Below are 18031 nucleotides of genomic sequence, written 5' to 3'. Positions count from 1 at the left end.
GGGTGGCATAAGTGGGGTCATTTCCTTTCCTTCCCACTACTGTGAAAGAGAAAATGCATGTCCTGGTTTTCCACAGCGACTCGCTGGAGGGTATGCATTACACCACCCTGGCTCTTTTCAGGGGATGTTGGGCCTACCCATATTTTCTTAATGTCCAGCCTTATATTTCTACAACAGTGGTACCTCGGGTTAAGTACTTAATTTGTTCCGGAGGTCCGTTCTTAACCTGAAACTGCTATTAACCTGAAGACCACTTTAGCTAATGGGGCCTCCCGCTGCTGCCGCGCCGCCAGAGCCCAATTTCTGTTCTTATCCTGAAGCAAAATTCTTAACCTGAAGCACTATTTCTGGGTTAGCGGAGTGTGTAACCTGAAGCGTATGTAACCTGAGGTACCACTGTATAGTAATTAGTAAGCTGGTAACAGAGGTGTTGATGATTACCTAAGGGCACCAATGCATAGCTGTCAACTTTTTCCTTTTTTTGCGAGGAATCCTATTCGGAATAAGGGAATTTCCCTTTAAAAAAGGGAAATGTTGACAGCTATGCACCAGTGAGAGTTTCAGGTGTTGGAGGAAATTAAGGCAAGTCAGTCTTGGTGCTCACTGAATGTGCTCACACCTCCTCCTTGTCGCTGTTGCCACTGCCCATTTCTTTGCTAATCCACCCTACCTCCCAGGGAAATGAGACAAGGATAAGCAGAGGTTACTGCTCCTTCCCACCACTCCTCATATCGCTCGCTTGCTCAGCAACAGCAAGGAGCAGGAAGCTCCAGTGATCCCCCAGCCTAAGGCAGACATTGGAAGGTGCTTGATGATGCTAACCCTGATGCAAGTATTGGAAGGCATAGATCCCTCCAGCCCAAAGTGATTTTCTCCATGCTTCACACCTCAGGTTGCTTGCTAGTTAATCAGGAAAGCTGTCGCAGCTGAACCCCAGAAAGCAAGACTGATTGAGATTCAGACCCCACGCAGAAGACCAAACTATCTCAGGGTCAGCTTTCTCTTTTTCACAACCTGCCCAGTCATAAGGAGAATTTTACCAAACATTAGCTACTGACATGATGGGCTTGGTCTATACATGCACCAGAACAAGGTGGTAGGATGGACTGGAGTTATTCAGACTGAGGGAAAATTATAAACTTTAAAAAATATTATGCCCTGTTTTAGTGACTTAATGCAAACGGAACACCAGAACTGCAAGCCAATGCTCAAGCAAAAGCCTTTCGCTTTGCAGGGTCTTTTCTTTTCCTTTTCTTCTATTTGATTTTTACTTGCAAAAGCAGTCAAAACTGGAATCCCTCAACCCTGCAGCCTGAGGCAACTTTGTCCATTCTACTACCTCAGAATTCCCCATCTTTTTCCTACTAAAACGTATGCTTGAATGTGTGGTTAAATGGACATCTGCATAGCTTCTCTCACTTTTCCAGAATGTCTGTCCTGATGCATATGGTAACCAATCACCTCATGATCTGAATCTTATGAAAGACTGGACTCCAATACAGCAGCCCGCTTCCATGACAACACCACTCTGTATTTGGTCTTCAATTCATGCTACACTGAATATATCCCCAGAAATATAAAGTCATTTGACATTCGCAATTTATAGCTGGAATGTTTCCATGTGTTGCAAGGATTTTGCTCTGGTATCCCACAATGCACTTTCTCAAAAACATGCCTATTTTGAGTGGTCACTAGGGATGGACCTGTCACTTTTGGTTCCCTCCGTTTCTTGTTTTCCCAATTTTAAACTCAGTTCTCAGGATTTCTGAAGCAGTTTGCAATTAAAATAATGGGGGGGGGGAACCAGCAGCGTTTTGGTGTACATTTCTCATTATAAACACATTTTTAAATGAAGTTTTAATTAATGTACACATTTTTGGAAGCAGTTTCTCCTAATGCATGTATTTTTCCTAAACATTGGTTGGTTGGAGAACTGCATTGCAAAGCTGGATAAGTTTGAATTTTGAAGGATGGCTGCGTTTTGGTTCCTATATTGTTTCAGAAAGTGCAGATTTGATAGCTTCACCTTTAAACGTGAACTGAATTGAATTTCTCTTCCATCCCTAAACTGAATTTGATGGATGTCACTGTCCACTTTTTAACAGGATAATATGGTTTCATCAAAGAATACATTGCAGCTGCTGTATCCTTCTTCTGCCACTGTCGCTGGTGGCATAAGCCCCAGTGGAGCCTCAATTTGAATTATGTAGCCTGATCCTCTATTCCCTTTTCCCTTTCCTGTGAAAAAAACCTTTCTGGGACCCCACATTTAAATTCTTATTCACACACCTCCTTGCTGCCCTAGTAGGACCAACTTGGCCAGTTAGCCCTGATGATTATTTGATGTCTTCTGACTGGGTTTCCGCCCCCCCCCCCAAAAAAATGACCCCTGAATTATTGAATTTTATTGATATTGATGCTGCATTTTATGTTGTATTCTATGCTGTTTTATGCGTTTTTAAGTTGCATTTTAATCAATGTTTTATATTTGCTGTTAGCCGCCCTGAGCCCAGTTTTTAAACCGGGAAGGGCGGGGTGGTGTGTGTGTGTGTGTGTGTATGTAGATGATAGATAGATAGATAGATGATAGATAGATAGATAGATAGATAGATGATAGATAGATGATAGATAGATAGATGATATAGATATAGATATAGTAGAGGCTTTGTACCTGGTACATCAGTACATTTACTCCTTGTGAGTTATTCCACCATTTACTTCAAAATTGTCTGTCCTCATAAGTCTATGATTGTAGTGTTTCAGTGCATTAATCTTTAGAATGATCTGTGTTCTTGAAGGGAAACTGCATCAGGAATGTTGATCTTAATGATGGAGGGCTGGCAATTCATTGTGTATTACTTCTATGACCAGAGCCCACCAGAATACTAACAGTTTGACAAAGCTGCCTTTGGCTTCTAAGATATCTTAAAATACGTCTCAGAGGATATCAGTAGTGCTCTCAGTCTAATACCTCCGGATATCTGTGAATATAATTTTTTTTTTCAGCCAAGCAAAATGTTCTTAAAAATTTGTGTTCACAACAGTGCACAAGCAACCCACGTCCCTGCAGTCACGTGCTTGGGGCAGGGTGGGGGTGAATTATGAGCAGTTTGATTGGTGGCTGTGAAATCACATAAAAGAAGGAAAGAAAATTCAAAGCTCAAGGTTAGGTTCCAAGTAGTTAGACAGCATTATGTTGTAACCTGCTTTCCCACCCTATAAAACACTGGTAACTGTGGAGAACTCACCTTTTAAAAGGTACTTACTAGAACAGGGTTTGGTTTAGAATTCAGGACTGCCCAAACTTTTTCCAAAGAGGGCCCCAGATTTGATGAAGTGAACATGTGTGAGGGCCAACCAAAGTTGCTGAGCTTTTTTAAGGAGTTTACCCCAGGACGTATACTGGCACAGGGGCTGGATTAAATCGACCAGCGGGCCGAATTAGGCCCCCAAAATGGATTTTTGGACATGCCTGGTTTAGAAACAATGTATGGGTATGTGGGATCACATAATATGACGGGTTAAATTTGAAATACTAAGTATACCTTGGTGGCTGAGAGTTGCTATTGTTTAGTTATATGTCTGGTCTGGGGGAAACAGGGTTCTTTAAAATACTGAGAGGTGGGGATTGCAAAATTACACTTCTAATTGGCTTACTAGGTAGACATTCTTGGTCACTCATTGCATGGAGTAAGTGGTCTGATGAGTAGGAGAGTTCCATACCAATCTGATTGGTTGAAGGATAGGCTGGCTGGAACATAAATAGGCTTGTTCTGCCACTGCTGAGAGAGATGATGAAGAAGACAGAAGACTGGCTGTGAAGAACAAGCTGAGGCTGGAGGTGAAGTAGAAGTGAGGTGGCAAGAGGCTATTGAGGATAGGGAAATCCTGGTAGTGTAGAGCTAAATCACTGGCTGAAGCCAAAGATTGGAAGAAAGGCCATAACAGCATGTGAGGGATTCAGTAAGGAGCTTTTGCAGCTGACCAGATAACTGCCTGCAAACCTGGCTCAAAGGAAACCAGGTGTGGTCCACAATACCTGGTGGTGAGATTAACCAGGGCAGAGGGACTAAGGGTACTTGGCATGTAAGTTAAATAGGGTTAGCCAGCCTTACATAAACATCTGTAACTGTAATTTAAATATACAGTAACCTTATTAATGCAAGTGTAAGTCTTTAAAAGCCCCATAAATATAGTATTTACCTTATTTTACATTTATAGTTTACAATAAATATAGAATATCTTGTTACTTTGATTTAATTATAAAAGTCTTTGGCTGGTTTGGTATCACATCTAAAATATCACAGCTACTGGGTTGTAGTTAAAGGTATTGGTAAACAACTTAGTACAGATATTTGGTGGCAGAATTTAGAAGGTGAATCAACTGTAGTAAATAAAAGCTGGCTCTCTACATATTAAGGAGAGGCAACTCTTCACTGTACCAGATGGCAGTTTTTTGTTTTCCTTCTTTATCATAAATTTAAATGAATTACAGAGTTGCATTTCAAAAAGGTGTAATAAGACGAGGAACTTTATTGGTCATTTGACCTGTTTTCAAAAATGGTCTTGGTATATGATACGGGTATGTGCATAATCCACATGGTACAATACATTTTACTAATCAACAAGTTTATAATGTATATAAAAAGCAACCTATGTATTTAAATAAATAAATTACCATATACATGTGAGCACAAATTCTTCTTGTTTTAGGGGGGAGCTGAAGACTCCCCCCACCCCCATACAGCTCATAGCCCTTTTGGAAGATCCCATCCTGACGACACAAAATTTATTTTGTACATGAGATGTCAGGGGTGTGAGAGAATGAGTGTGCTTTGAAAAGGCATATATTAATGACACTGTTGCATCCCCTCCAGCAATTGATTCTGTTGTTCTGTCATAAGAAAAGAAAAGCATGTTTTTTTGGAGAACTATATCCTTTATAAATCCAGGCTACTTATTATTCATGGTTTCTGGGGCCCACTAGGTACTCTGTGATTTCTTTGGTCACGATTTTTAGGCAGGGTGGCAAGGATCTGAAAGCACTAATGTTCCCGAAATAATTGCCTGAGTAGGACACCTGCTGCGGATATAATGGCCACTTCAGCTACACCTACTGTACAGCTGGGCTTAGAGCTCAGTGCCTAAAAGCTACTTATATATGTGCAAAAAATAACTAAGAGGCTCTGATTGGCAGGTAGCAACTGGCACGCAAGCCTTTATCCCTGCTTTTTCCCTGCTGCAACTCCTTTGAACACCGGGGCATTGTGCCAGAGCAGAGTTTGATTTGTTAGCTTTGATTGTGCTCTCCCCAGCCATTTTATATTTTTGGATTCTATTGTTGTCGGATGCTCAGTAATGAAAGTGCAATAAGAACTGGGCCATCAGGTGTAAGGAGGAAGAGTGCTGAACTGGACAGTGCTACAGGACAAATGTTGACAAACCCAACAGGTTTAGCCAGGAGAAATCAAGGCTTAGCTGCATCAATGGATCAAGGTTTAGTTTGGGGGAACATATGAAGTAATAATGAAGAGAGTGTCTCTGAGCCTATGATGACTGCTTTGCCCCTATTACTGGATATATATGTCTGCCATCTTGCGCTCCACAAAAGGGATATGAACTAAATAGGGAGAGCACATGGAAAAAGTTACTGCTGACCCCTAAGCCCTGAAAAACCAAATGGGTCCTTTCAAGTTGAAAGGCAGGTGTGTGGGTTTAGTTTAGTACTGAGGTCTTATCAAAAGCTCTGCCGAGAGAGAATTTTGCATACCAGTGACACATTTTGTACTGTTGAGAAAGCTTTTCTGATTCGCTAGACTTGTGAATGCAAGCATTTGCGGCCCTCGGATTTCTGTTATCCTCCTTTGGGGTATTCATGGGAAATATAACACACATATGAAGACAATTAGTTAATACTGAAAGAATGTGCTGGTTTTGTGTCCCTTCTCAGTAGGATTAGTACAACTGAACAAACAGCCCAGGCCATTGCTCCAGGCAGCAGTATTTTAAGGGCAACACAGCAGGGACTGATCCTCCCCCTAAGGTGATCATGTTCAGAGACCACCTCAGTTCTGCCCTAAGCCCTCTCCTTTGCAACTCTTCCTACCTGCCCCAAACTTGTCTCCTCCCTTGTGGGGAAATGACTTGTCTGAGGCTCAACTGTGCCCCTGGAGCAGGAATTCTTTGAACAGAACCATTTGTGACTTCCTGTTAATTCCCTTGTACAGGCTAGGAACTAACGTGTGGCTAACTCATACAAAGTCCCAAAGGGCTCTTATCCCATAAACAGTACAATTGGAGTGCATATTGGTTCATCATATCACTCCACAATGTGGTTCTGGAAAGGTGAGTACAACAAAGAGCATGGTGTTCACCCATGCAGACACCTACACCTACATAGAGCAGTGTAGTCCTGCTGCTCCTTAATCTCCTGGATGTGCTCTTCATATGATGGAAGTAGAGCATTAACAGCAGTTTCCATCCTGTGTCAAATAGCTTCATGGAGGCAATTTTTCTTGTGACTGTGGCATGTGTGAAGAGGCCAAACCCTCTTCCCCATGCGCCATGATCCTAATTTTGATTGCTCCCTCACAAGATGGGACTGCAGGGCTTTTTCCAGCCAGAACTCCATCCTGCCACCTCTCAGGTGGGTGCCATTGCCATTATAAGAGAACAAGGGAGGTATTCATGGTGAGTTCCAGCACCTCTTTTTCTACAAAAATAGCACCCGGTGGGAGAGGAAGTTTTTCTTATTGTTATTAACAGGCAACTTATATGTTCTTTTATTTTAATCTCACCCCGTATTCAGGGTGGCACAAGCCTTCTGAAATTGAAATAAATAACATTTTCACAAACAAGTTGAGTAAACATGGTGGGCAACTCAAGGAGGAAAATGTAAGAATCCTTTCCTCTAGGTCAGCATTCTCTTCCCACTGGGGCCTGCAAGCTCCTTACACAAGGGCATAAAGGTGACAGCTATCCAGTGTTCAAATGATAGGAGATATCAGTTCAATTTGTAGATCTGTTCTGACTGCCATACTGTTTATTATTTTCCCCCAATCTGGGTAGAGGCGGCAAAATTATTGACAGATGGGCAGATTGCATAGCAAGATGGAACATGAGATACTGCTCTGGATGAATTTTGTAAACTGAAGAACTGATCTGAAAGCAAAGATGTGAAATCCAATAACTAAGGACAAGTGTAAACTGTAATGTCAAATGGACAGAAACCAGCCGAAGATTACAAGTTAGATAGCACTATTAGAGAAGAAGATCAGAGTAGTGTCATAGATCCCAAAGGAAACACAGTCAATATGATTCTTTTGCCAAAAAAGACAAAAAAAGTAGTGGATTGCATTCCAAAAAATATTCACAAAAGCATATGAAAAAAATCGTAGTTGCACTGACCTCAGTATTGGTCCCATCTCAGAGTTACATTCAGTATTCCTAAATTGGGGGAGGCTCAAATGAGAACAATAAATATGATGGATTCATAAAGAAACATCTACAAAGATAGGTTAGGCACTTGGGGTTTTTTTGCCCTGGTGCTTTTCCTGCGAAAATCCACCCTTTACCAATGAATCCTGGAAAACATGAATTGCTGTTGGTTCCGACTCAGTACTAGAGTGAGTTTTCCTGGGGAAAGCAGGGATCTGTGCCTAGAAAGTGTAGGGCAAAAGGGAAGTGTGGATGAGGCCTTGTTGAGTAAGATCTACCTAACCAATTATACAAAAGACCAGGAGGGCTGGTGGGATTATAAAACAGATCGTTAATTATGTTGAAGAAACTAAAGTATTATGCTATGATCCAGCAAACGTTATAGCAACTCTCATGAACCAGTGCAGTTCTACTCAGAAGTAATCCCCACTTTGTTCACTGTGTAGGAACTTCTACTTGTTACTTTATTAATGCTCCTGTTAACGAAAAACAAATAAACGTCTTTAAAATGGTAAATGCAAGTTGAACCCTATGCACTATACAGTACATTTAAAGCAGTATCATGTGACTTTAAACAGTCATGGCTTCACCCAAAGAATCCTGGGAACTGTAGTTTGTTAAGGGTGTTGAGAGGTGTTACGAGACCTCCATTCCCCTCACAGAATAAATTTCTCAGATTTCCCTATAGTGCGGATGTGGCCTTGATCTTTGAAGTGGCATGTTCACAATATCTGCATAGTTTCTGCAAGTGGGTGTGGAGGATCCAGTGAAGCATGCTCTACAGTGATCTCCTGTATGGTGTACTGGTGAGAGTGCTGCATGTACAACTAGAGTGACACAGTTTCAGGTTTTTGCCTGGGCATAAAGATCACTGAGCAATACATAGCACTGCAGGGAACCTCAGGAGGGGTTGAGAATGGGAGAGGCACTTAAGCATCACTAGGAAAAAAAGGAAATGTATCACGTGCCCCCAAGGGGAAAAAATAAGACACAATTTAGCATAAAAATTGCATATGCTAATTTTTGTATTTAGATACACATTTGTGGGGGCTTCTGTCTTCATATATTCTGCTGTTCAGTCTGCTGATGGGCTGTTACAAGGTCCCTACCCTTCTTATGGGTGAGGCTACCTTTAAACCAGACTTGGACTAGAGGACATCCCCAGATATGTGAGTGACCTTTGAAAGCCCTTCAAATAGGTCAACCCCTTCACTGCCAGTTATACACATGGCCTATCATGTCTAGGTTCCCAATATGTAGAACTAGCCAGAAATATAGCTGTGCTTGAGCAAAAATCCTATGTTGCCTGAAACAGAGATGGGGGAAGTATGGTCACTGGTCATCCCCATGTCTCCTTAATTGGTGCCCCAGCCCATGCAGCAACCGTGTTTAATATTTGAGGGCTGTCATTTCCATTCAGTCACCAGAACAGGAGAAAACGTCTTCCCTTGCCTTTATTTTATTGCTTTAAAGTGAGAGCAAACTAGCCTGGCTTGCCTATCCCCATGATTCAGCTGGGAAAATAAGTGCAGAAAATGTGTTTTGAAAGGGCGTCAGGCTGCTTTGTAAATCTATGGATATACTCCTTTGTGGTTTTATAGTTCCTTATTCTGATTGCCCCACTTCTTCATGTTAAACCGCTCACTTTTGCTTTCTCTTGCTCACTCCCATCAGCAGAATCCATTGCTGTTATTATCCCTGTAGCTCTATAGCTTTCACAGAAGTGCTTTGGAGATTGAGATATATATTATATATATTAAAGGTTTTTCCTTACTGACTGCAATAGCATAGTTACACCACTGTGCTTGCTGCTGGGGCCAGGACAGCACCAGATAGGAAATATGTGTGGGTACAGGATGTTTTGTTTCTTTGCTGACAAAACACCAAATCAAATTTTAAAAGAGACAAAATTATATATAGAGGGAGGAAACAATGCAAAAACTGGATTCTATTAAAACAATTATTTAAACGCAGCTTTTTTTTAATAAAAGGCTTACAAATATGCATAAGATATTCTTTGTGGACTCAGTCCAGTTTAGGGTTTGCTAAAGGGTCCTCAACACCTAGATAATGGTGTTAAAAACACAGTGGTCACAGATTCACATTAAAATTGCTAATGACACAACCTTGATGGCAGAAAGTGAGGAGGAATTAAAGAACCTTTTAATGAGGGTGAAAGAGGAGAGCGCAAAATATGGTTTGAAGCTCAACATCAAAAAAACGAAGATCATGGCCACTGGTCCCATCACCTCCTGGCAAATAGAAGGGGAAGAAATGGAGGCAATGAGAGATTTTACTTTCTTGGGCTCCATGATCACTGCAGATGGTGACAGCAGTCACAAAATTAAAAGACGCCTGCTTATTGGGAGAAAAGCAATGACAAACCTAGACAGCATCTTAAACAGCAGAGACATCACCTTGCCAACAAAGGTCTGTATAGTTAAAGCTATGGTTTTCCCAGTAGTGATGTATGGAAGTGAGAGCTGGACCATAAAGAAGGCTGATTGCTGAACAATTGATGCTTTTGAATTATGGTGCTGTAGGAGACTCTAGAGAGTCCCATGGAAGATCAAACCTATCCATTCTTAAGGAAATCAGCCCTGAGTGCTCACTGGAAGGACATATCCTGAAGCTAAGACTCCAATACTTTGGCCACCTCATGAGAAGAGAAGACTCCCTGGAAAAGACCCTGATGTTGGGAAAGATGGAGGGCACAAGGAGAAGGGGACGACAGAGGAGAGATGGTTGGATAGTGTTCTCGAAGGTACAAACATGAGTTTGACCAAACTGTGGGAGGCAGTGGAGGACAGGAGTGCCTGGTGTGCTCTGGTCCCATGGGGTCACAAGGAGTCAGACATGACTAAATGACTAAACAACAACAACACTTGATATATGCCAATTTAGAAACAACTGCTATAATTTAAATCAAAATGCATCGCACCATAGTAGAGCACACTGTGAACAGGTGACTTTGGCCTGGATTTAACATTCACTGACAGCCAATGCAAGGGCCCTAGCATAAGAGTAAGAATAATGGTTGTGCAATATGAAACCCAGAGCAACAGTTGCACTAGCAGAAGCTTGTTGTGCAACAGGAAGTACCGGGCCTACAGCAATCTGTTGCATTATTATTTCATTGACATCTGATGGGAGGGCGTTCCACAGGGCAGGCGCCACTACTGAGAAGGCCCTCTGCCTGGTTCCCTGTAACCTCACTTCTTGCAGTGAGGAAACCACCAGAAGGCCCTCGGTGCTGGACCTCAGTGTCCGGGCTGAACAATGGGGGTGGAAACTGGGACGAGGCCGTTTAGGGCTTTAAAGGTCAGCACCAACACTTTGAATTGTGCTCAGAAACATACAGGGAGTCAATGTAGGTCTTTCAGGACCGGTGTTATATGGTCTCAGCGGCCACTCCCAGTCGGCAGTCTAGCTGCTGCATTCTGGATTAATTGAAGTTTCTGGGACACCTTCAAAGGTAGCCCCACAACCAACCTCGAGAACCATGTTGGCTTACTGCTCCTTCTCTTGCACATGCCATTTTGCTAGCACCACTAGGATGTCACTAAGGGACTTCAACTTAGTGCTACATTGAAGTCCTCCCCTTATGCCTCCTCATTCTGTTGTCCAGATACTAATTGTTGATGAGCAACTTCAAGGCTCCACCTCTCCCTTCTTAGGGTTCTTTATCTTTAAATACTGAGACTGAGCTGGACAGCCCTTCACTTTAGAGAACCCTTTCAAATGGAAGAAAGGTGGAATATAAATGGATATTACAGCTTTATTTGCGGGGTAAGAGGTCAGATTTCAGTGGGAGCTTGGGTTGCAAACTATGACTTCAGAATGCTGTCACACAGCTTGGTTCTGTTCTTGGCTCATAGTTGTGCCATTAAACTGACAACCTGGTAGGCATTAGTTATAGAAATGGAAAGTGTGGAAGAAACCAGCTTCTTCATTTGGTTGCCACTACCCACTGGCATTCATCTGAACACCTCCACTCATCTCTGATCTATATTTTGTTCCTTCAAGGCAACTTGAAGGTTTCAAGGCACTGTGTCAATGTATTGTGAGTTTGTAGGTGCCAATATCCCCTAAATTCCTGGGTCTGATAGATATTAGAATTTCATCAATGCTTGCAGTGCTAACATTGGCTGCCAGACACTGGATTTAGCAAAGTGTTAAGGCAGGCCAAACCACTTTCCTGAGTTCAGGAGATTGCTGAAAGATGGGCCATTAACAGAGAACAAAGACAGGGAAGATGGGCTATCAGCAAAGCAGACTCTGTGGCAGCTGGCAAATGGGTGGATCCCTTACCTGAGCTCTGAGATAGTTAGCTGAGACAAAGCAGAGTGGAGAGTTTAGGGTTGCAGTTGGGGATTATGTAGGCTGGAGGAAAATGGCTTCAGTCTGTTAAAGGCTGCAAAGTGGACCGAGAGTAAGAGCCATGGCCGGTATCTGTTTTGATCCCAAGTTGTGTCTATGAGGAAGCAAGACCCTTTTGGAATGCTATAAGCCCCTCCATCATTTGACTCAGGATGTATAGATGTGTGAACAAACCATATATCGTAAAGACACCACAGTCTCCACTGTTTCCAAAAGGAAACATGAATCCTGGGTAAGCACCTAGTCCTAGAACCCTGGAATCTTGCACGGTTTGGAGATTGTGGGGGGTGGTGTGTAACAGTATTATTTGTTTCCTTTCTCAAATTTCTGTTCTCAGCATTGCTCAAAATGACTTGGGCTGATCTTCCATAGAATTTGTACAGCTGACATTGTTACATTCCTGTTTCTTCACAGCAATCTGAAAGATTCCCATCAGGTTATGCAGGAAGCAAACATAACTAAGTGGGGAATTTGTGTTCTTTCTCACTGAATACTGCCCACACAATCTCCACACGTTCTTCTTTCTCTGAAAAGAAGTATGACCTCAATACTGGCCAACATTGTAATGTGTGTTCAATAGCAGGTAGAAGTGACAAGCACTTTGTTGGTACATGCCAAAGGACATCTTTCTATTTCATTTCTACAAACTCAGAAAAGGACATAAGAGATTCTACTTTCTTGGACAAGGGGGAAAAACCTCACTGTATACAGTGGTACCTCGTGTTATGGACAGAATCCGTTCTGGAGGCCTGTCCGTAACGTGAAATGCCCGCAACTTGAAGCGCTGCATCTGCGCAGGCGTGCAGTGCAATTTGGTGCTTCTGCACATGCGGGAAGCACGATTTAGAGCTTCTGCACATATGCGAGCAGCGAAACCTGGAAGTAACTTGTTCCAGTACTTCCGGTTTGCAGTGGGACGTAATGCAAAAGACGCAACATGAAGACGCAACACAAGGTATGACTGCACTTGGGGGTTCTGCAACAAAACTCAAAGCACTCATCCAATGTTTGAGGCAAGTATGGATTATATGATGTTTGCACCTAATTTCTATCAAGTAGCCATTAAGCTGCTTTAATTTCTGATACACTGATCTGTGCTTTCCCAAATTTACAGAGGCATTGTCAGCTCCATAAGAAGACACACTTAATACAGAGACCATTCTCCTGTGGAATGATGGCGATACGTATCACAGTTGACTGACTTGTCAAGTCACTGCAAAAATTCAAGTTAGCCATGCTTAATTCTGTCTGACACAGAAAAGTAACAAAGACTTACTAGGAAGACTTTCCTCTGTCTCATGTTGCAAACAACAGATTCAACTGAAAAAACAACTGTGCGCCATCCAAGTCCTTACACAAAGGTTCTAGTGATTTGGGTGCCAAAATGTTTTTCTGTTGTGCTGATTGCTTTTGTCTGTGTGCAAGATTGTGTTGCTGTTGCAATTTCAGAATCGGACAATATTCTTAGAAGCATTTTGCTTGCTGTCTTGGCTTGCATAATTTAAAGGGTGTGAAGTTCTGTGGTAAACCTGCCCCACTTCTGCTATTGTAACCAGATTTTCTTGGGGGAGAAATGGTACAAAATGATGAAATCTGTTGAATTTTTTTCTGTTGTTTTTCTAATTCCTTAGACTTTCTTCTGTGGCTCCTTACAGCTTACCCCTCTCCCCCCGCCCCGCAATATTTAACTGGAGACCCTTGGTGGCATCCAGTCTTCTCTGCTGGTAGCTGTGATGACCTTGTGAAACCAGCTCCTAAATGCATGTTGCTTGCACCATTCATCATTAAAACAACACAAATGCATCGTCTTGTTCACTGTGCCACTGTAATGTTCTTCAGCGACCACCACTACCTCTCTCTCTCTTGTTTCTGTTTACAGAAGGCTTCTCTGCACCATACTGTACTTTGGATGAATGCCCAGCTCCTTCATGCTGCCTCTCCTTAGACTGTCTCAGCACTTCTTCTAGTCTCCTAACTCCACTGTGCACTGGTCAAACTCCATTTTGCAACATTGACATGGGATTGGTTTCCATGGTTTGGTTCTCTACTGCCCAGGCCTGGCAGCTGAGGCAATCAATTATACCCTTGTAGCTGTGGCTCAAGCTGAGTAATGATGGCAGGGCAAGAGTCCCTTGTACTGTATTTCCTGACTACCCCTTTCTAGTGTGAGACAGCAACAGTGGCTGTCCAAATCTCCATTTGAGCAGAAGGTAAATCTGGCCTCAGAAGATTCCTGGAGCTGCAGGTTGATGCTTAGACTCTGGGCCAAACCTGGAGGGCTGGCAACTCTAGTGGGAGGGGAATCATAGATTTGTAGAGTTGGAAGGGACGATGAGGATCAAATAGTTCAACTCCCTGCAATGCAGGAATCTTTTGTCCAACTTGGGGCTCGAACCCGCAACCTTAGATTAAGAGTCTTGTGCTCTACTGACTGAGCTATCAAGAGTAACATTTTCAGGCTTTTGAAAATATGTAAGATTAAACTGCTGAAAAGCAAAGAATTTTAAAAGCAGGCATTGTGGTTGCATGAACATATGAAGCTTCTGTATACCAAGTTCATAGTCCATCTAGTTCTGTCTTGTCCACACTGACTGGCAGCAGCAATAATAATAATAATAATAACCAGAGATATGCATTACACTTTATAACTCTTGATAACAAGAGGATGTTCCTGAGAACAGATCATCTGAAATCTAAAACACAGAGGGTGAGAGAGGTCTCCTTGCTGGTGCCCTGACCGTTATTTCCTCTATCCTGTGTTATTAGCTGAGCTAGGAATGTTCTGGTGTTTTTTTCTGGTTAAAACTCTCAGTCTAATTATAATCTAAAATTAAGTTTTTAAAACCGGGCAAACTGTAGAATGGATGTGTTATAGTCCAACTAGCACATGTTCCAAATCATTGAAAAACAGGAATTAAGGAGGCCACACAGAGTTCTTTCTCAGGCGGTGATGCATTGCAACAAAATTCTGCTGAGCAGCCGGTTAGCTCATAAAATTGCTAATTTGCTTATATTGGGATTTACAGTGTCTGCTTCCTGTGGCATTGGCCAAGATGAAATCCCTAGCAAAGAGAATCAGTTTTGACTCTTATCTCTTCTTTATAATGCACTTTTTCAGGAACATTAACAATTAAGCAATTAGTGAGGTTAAATAATTTATACATAGATCTTTCAGCCAAAGAGGATTTTTATTTGAGGCATTGCCTCTGGGAGGAATATTATCTTCCAGATAACTTGCATTTTTTTAAAGGATGCATTAAGAGAAGCAGTTTTTGCATGACCTACTAGTGATTGTTATTTGTGCATGGAGGTGATACATTCAGTATTGCACTCTGTAATCTGTCAGTTTTTATTTATATATTTTTACTTCATAAAATGTATACACCGCTTGATGGTTAAAAAAAAAAAAAGAACCTCAAAGTGGTTATCTATATCACATGCCCTGAAATTTTCATTAAGAAGCTGGAAACTGTCCCATAATTTTCCTTCCCTCACCACTGCCTTGTTCTTCCTCCCCCTTTTTTTAATTGGCAATTTAGAATATTTTTTAAATATTGCGCCCATGCAGGGTTTCTCTACAGATACCTTGCTAATTCATTTGAGCAGAAGGTAAATCTGGCTACTTCATGACCCTCCATTAAGGAGCAGTGGCGTAGCGTGGGTTGTCAGCACCCGGGGCAAGGCAAGTAATTTGCACCCCCTAACCCATGGATTTGCGCTGCCTAACCCTAACCCCCAGATATTGCGCCCCCCTGCACCCCCCACACTACGCCACTGTTAAGGAGGCATCTTGCATTAATTGGATTGGAATGTGTATAGGTGCCAGTTCACAGATACAATTGCACATCTATAGCAGCATTCTAGAGAAAAATAAAGAAAAACTCAGCCCCATAAAGAAGGATGCGTATATAGACAAAGATTACTACGAGGATAGTGATGGATGAAAACTGACTTAAAATGCAGTAAAAGAGTGTGTGTGTGTGTGTGTGTGTGTGTGTGTACCCACTTCCCCCACAAACTCTGTTTCAAAAAGAAGACAGATGGGTCTGATTTTCTGCATTTGGGTGCTTTAGTGGTTTGGTGCTGTAAGATTTATACCGAGATCACCAGCAGAATTTGGGAAGCCGTTAATCAATGTATTTTCAAAGTGCAAAACTTGCTTTGTTGCTTTCCCAGGCAAGTCATTGAAGAGCACCTGAAAATGTTAAGTGCACAGGATGAAAGGAAAGATATTCATACGAAGGTTTTTCTTACTCCAAGTCGCCCTGTTTCGAATCTTGTCAGATTTTGTGAGATCGAAAAGGCAACCAAGTGATTCAGAGAGAGAGAGAGAGAGAGAGAGAGAGAGAGAGAGAGAGAGAGGACTGACTTACAGTTAGCAAAATCCATCTCATTCCAGCAGAAAGCCTGCCTGCTTTTAATGCAGCCAAATTGCCCCCATGAAGCCAGATGATTTGTGAAGCTAAATGAGCCAATGATAGCACAGACTGAACCGTATTGAGGTATGTTGTAGCAGGTCATGTCAATCCGATTGTTCATTAATTTGCCTGACTCACTGGATGAGAATTCAATCTAAGCAAGAACATGGCGCTTACTCTCACCCCCCTCTGAGCTTATAAGGATAGAAAGGGAAAAGGTGTGCGGTTCACTTTCTTTGTAAGCCAGCTTTGCTTCTCCGGGTTGCTGGTGAGGCCATATTGCGCTGGCTGGAGAAAGAAATGCAGGCAAGGAGGTGGTCGGGTGGGTTCAGCCGCTTGGCATCTCTTAATGAGATCCATCTGCTTGGGATGTACAGGATTTGGCAGGATTCCTGCAGGCCTGACGGCCAACTCCTTTGCCAGGCTTTTAAAATGTATAATCATAATGGGGCTGTAATTGGCACAAAGCACTGAAGGCTTTTCTGGCTCAAGTAACAAGTATAACACTATGGCTGAGTCACAGGTGCAAAACACCACGGTGCATCTGAACTGATCCCTGTGATCAGTTTTTTATTGGGGTTGCTGTTTCTGCTTATTAAAGGTTATGTAACATGAGTTTGCCTTGTCCCCCTGAGTAGAAATAATCCAGGTATTTGGCTTATTGAAATGCTATGAAGTTTAAGGTGGCCATATGTTCTGCTTTGCAGGAATCCATCCTCCGTTTGATGATCTATCAGAGGAAAGTCCTCTATTTGAAGGGCTGGCTGGACCTAGATAAAAAAATGTAAGGTGGAAGAGGAGGACTCCTGAAGTTGCCCACTGTAAGTGAACATTTGGACAACAGATTGAACAGCAGAATGCCACCTGGTCTCATTCTTCCCCACTAAGAGTGAAATTTATTTTATTATTATTGAAATTCTATCTGTGAATTAGCAAATGCGGATCTTATGCAAATCTGCCCACTTTTTGCTCTTTTAGATTATGTCTTCCATCCTTTTTGGTGATGCATAAGCAGCCAGCTAATGAGGTTCCAGACAGCCTATTATGTGGGCAATGCCTTTTCCAGCAGAATAATGCTTGAAATCACATAGGATGAAAGGGGCAGCACTATATGTCACCAATTTCTTACACAAAAACATTGCTGCTATTTGTTTTACAGGCTATTGTATTTTTTAAAATAGGCTTTCATATGTAACGCAATAGACTTTTTCTCCCTTTATGCCACGCTTTCTGTTTTCCAATGTTGTTAGTTGCTTGGAAACTTCTTATGTGCCAAACAACTCATAAATTGACTGAATAATAATAACACTTGGTGTTCTAATCCTACAGCCTTACATGGCACAGCTACAGGCTCTGATCCCATGTGCTCACCATGTGGAGACTGTAAAAGTACTGCGTGAACGATGCTCGCTGGGTGTGCCGAATGAACACAATTAATAAAATCTCCCATATGGACATATTATTGCATTTTAATTTCAGTATTGATTATTTAACTTCATTAAACAGCACCTGCAAACGGATACACGCTCAAAGTGGCTGGCTATCAACAGCGATAAGCTGATTGGAGATGTCAGAAAGCCAAGCAACAACTGGAAATAAACTTTAAGCTTCCAACCGTTTGCAGCCGTGTCTTTGCCTACATCACATAGGATAGCCAGTGTGGGGCAGGTGGATGTGGTTTAGAGAAAATGGCCTCATGGGCCAAATTAGGACCCCTGTGGAAAAGTATGTGCTTGTTTTCCCATTGCTAAACAGCAGGTGTATAGGGACCCAATCTGATGTACACCATGGTCTAT

General features: G+C 42.1%; 2 long non-coding RNA genes across 2 annotated transcripts; both read left to right on the top strand.

Annotated features, from left to right (window-relative positions):
* The first annotated feature begins 11482 nt into the window (after window positions 1-11482).
* Window positions 11483-13409, top strand: LOC309369463. The gene is made up of 2 exons (XR_014168156.1): window positions 11483-12830; window positions 12932-13409. It is a non-coding gene; the product is annotated as an uncharacterized lncRNA (long non-coding RNA).
* A 2732-nt stretch (window positions 13410-16141) lies between these two features.
* LOC309369669 lies at window positions 16142-17690 on the top strand. The gene is made up of 3 exons (XR_014168243.1): window positions 16142-16319; window positions 16943-17056; window positions 17565-17690. It is a non-coding gene; the product is annotated as an uncharacterized lncRNA (long non-coding RNA).
* The last annotated feature ends 341 nt before the right edge of the window (window positions 17691-18031 follow it).

Source organism: Podarcis melisellensis (assembly GCF_964234715.1).
Source record: "Podarcis melisellensis genome assembly, chromosome: 5".
NCBI classification, from domain to species: Eukaryota; Metazoa; Chordata; class Lepidosauria; order Squamata; family Lacertidae; genus Podarcis; species Podarcis melisellensis.
This window is presented reverse-complemented; position numbering and strand designations above follow the sequence as displayed.